Source organism: Lepeophtheirus salmonis, unplaced genomic scaffold, assembly GCF_016086655.4.
Source record: "Lepeophtheirus salmonis unplaced genomic scaffold, UVic_Lsal_1.4 unplaced_contig_5272_pilon, whole genome shotgun sequence".
Lineage (NCBI taxonomy): Eukaryota > Metazoa > Arthropoda > Copepoda > Siphonostomatoida > Caligidae > Lepeophtheirus > Lepeophtheirus salmonis.
In genome coordinates, this window is record NW_027294759.1 from 1 (window position 1) to 2789 (window position 2789).

General features: G+C 28.9%; 1 long non-coding RNA gene across 1 annotated transcript; it reads left to right on the forward strand.

The window, feature by feature from the left end:
* The first annotated feature begins 6 nt into the window (after positions 1-6).
* On the forward strand, positions 7-1789 carry LOC139907526 (uncharacterized). Its single transcript, XR_011784206.1, has 2 exons — positions 7-196; positions 907-1789. It is a non-coding gene; the product is annotated as an uncharacterized lncRNA (long non-coding RNA).
* The last annotated feature ends 1000 nt before the right edge of the window (positions 1790-2789 follow it).

Sequence of the window (2789 nt, forward strand, 5' to 3'; positions counted from 1 at the left end):
TAGAGGAACCAGATAGTTGAAGTTGTACTTACGGCCGCGCTTGCGCAAAACATGATTCCCACAACCCTACTCATTGATACGTAGTTGAGGAAAGTGACCAACATTTCTTCTCACGAAAGTCAAGATAATTTTTATTGAGGAATTATTACCTTCTAGCAACAAAATAAAAATAACGACAACAGTCAACACGTATAAAGTATTTATTTTTATACAATTTATAGAAATCTATATGCTATGTTTATTGGAGCCATGTGATCTCTTTTTCAATGCTTCAATATTTTGTTGCAAATTTTTTAGTATTCTTGAATTAGACACTCAGGACTCATACTTATCCATTTGACATTTTTAAGTATTAATATTTAATACATAGATAATATCCAAATGGTCTTTGTAAATCTACTTTTTTATCCTGAAATTCCTTTTAATTTATTTATTTATTATTTATCCTGTAATTGTTTTGACTAAGTTTGTAGGAAAAAATGCAGTTATTCATTTTATAAACATTGGTTGTGGCTAATTTCAACATAGTTGATTTAAGTTTATTTTATTTTCTTTAAATATAATAATATTAGTAAAAAAATAGTGATTTCCACATTATGCATACAATTTCAAAAATATAGGAAGATGAAGTGCATCAGAAAAGTGAAGATAATGATTCCGACAGTTCTTTAAATATTTGATTAGAAATGGATTGACCATTTTTGAGCATAAGATTGAGAGTGAGATTACAAAGGAAATTTTGTAATAATATGATTATTATCATATTATTTACAATTTTATGACATCTTGTCCCGTAATAAATAATAATAATACTCGCTTTGTACAAACTCAAATCAAATATTAAATAAATAAGAATTATAGATTAGGTATATTGAATTATTAACATCTACTCTACTCCCTTATGAGGTCTGGTAGTTTTCCTCGGATACATTCGCACCCCGTCGTCCCTCGTGGAATTCGAAAATTTCTTGAGATGGATGATCAAATTATAAGTATTTCCTTCGATTGCCTCGATCTGCCGTTGGTTTTGACTCTGGGGGATCATAGAAGTCAACTTCTTTCGGTCTTAATGATTGAAGAATTATCTTAGACATTAGCAACTGTCCAATGAAAAGCTCAAATTAATATTCAATTATTTAAATGTGTTATTTTTTATATATTTTATTTTTATTCTAATAACTTCAAATTGTTGTAGTACCTATTTTTAATCAACATATCTTATATTTTATTTCACCTCCAGAGGCTTATATCTTAATCTGAAAGTGAATGAATTCCATCACAGTTTTAACCCTCCAATATGTTCATTGTTATCTATATATAACAATGAATATATTGAAGGGTTAAAACTGTAATGGGATTCATTCATAGTTATATTCATTGTTATATATAGATGGATAAATTCTTACCCTAAGAAAAAATCCAATCTATTCTTGTATTAAGCTTAGCTGGGTTTGGTTATCTTCTTAGAATAAATTTTCATCCCGTCATCATCCCCTTATATATATATAAGAAATCGAGCATTTTTTGTTTAGGATAAATTATCTCGAATCTCTTTTTTCGTCCTGATTCTTAGAGAACATGGAATTCTTTCAGTCTTTAATGAATGAAGAACGATCTAAGCAAATGAAAAAAAATAACTAAATTTAAAATTAGTCTCTCCATGTACTCAAATGTTTTTTGTGTTATTTTTTTCATATATTTTAATTTTATGATTAGAGTTCATTTATAATATTCATGTTCTGAGAATACTTAAGTTTTTACATAATTATATGTACGTATGCCACATTTAGTATCTTGTCTTATTTAATTAGAATAGTAGTATCTGAAAGAGGGGGTTTGACTTGAGATTGACAAAATCAATAGGTCTTTTTTATCACTACCCAAGAATTTTATCTTTTCAACCTGTGTGAATTGGGTTCAACATTATAAGGTATTTCATATTTCTATAAATCCTAGAAGCAATAATTTTTTAAAAGTCCTGTTTTTTTAAAAAGGTTACCGACTAGTTAAACCATAAATATTACTTACCTCTTTATTATTTATAAAAGATAAAAGCCTTAAAGATTTTTTTTTAACCTATGGATCCTATATATTGAAGCTTCAATTTATTGGTGTTCAGAAGAGAAGTCAAAAAAGGACAGGCGAGAGAAAGACTGATTTGACGGTGTCTTATGTCTCGTATCAACGAAACGATGACTTCATATGCCCAGTTCTCCGATCCAAGACATGGTTCCAATACCAATTTGGGCTGATTCTAATGATTTTAAAACCATTATTGAATCGGATGGAATGTATATTCCTCCATTCACTTAGGCTTACATACATAATTATGTTATATATAGGCAAGTTGAGGACAATATTCAAATTTTTTATGTTACATTAATGAGCAAAGTGGAAAAAATGAAATACTCAGTCCTAGCCTTGAGCTTCGTGGAATCACAAGAGGACAAAAATAATACACTATTTCCTTGCATAGTTAAAGCAAAAATAAAATAAAAATGATAATGTAAGGTTCGTCATTGTAAAATCAGAAGAGGACTTTATTAGCCATTGTGAATGTGTGGCAGGAATCATTCCACATCGGACATGTAAACATATGGTTTCTGCCCTCTGATAGTAGAAAATTGTGTTTCAAAGGGCAATATATCTATTTCAATGTCTTGCACGCAGACACAACAAAAAATAGACTCTGAAATATATATTGATACATACCGATTGATATTCGAGAGAACACGGAAATTAATCTAGAACACACTCATTTCTTGTGTATTATAGATATACATGATAAT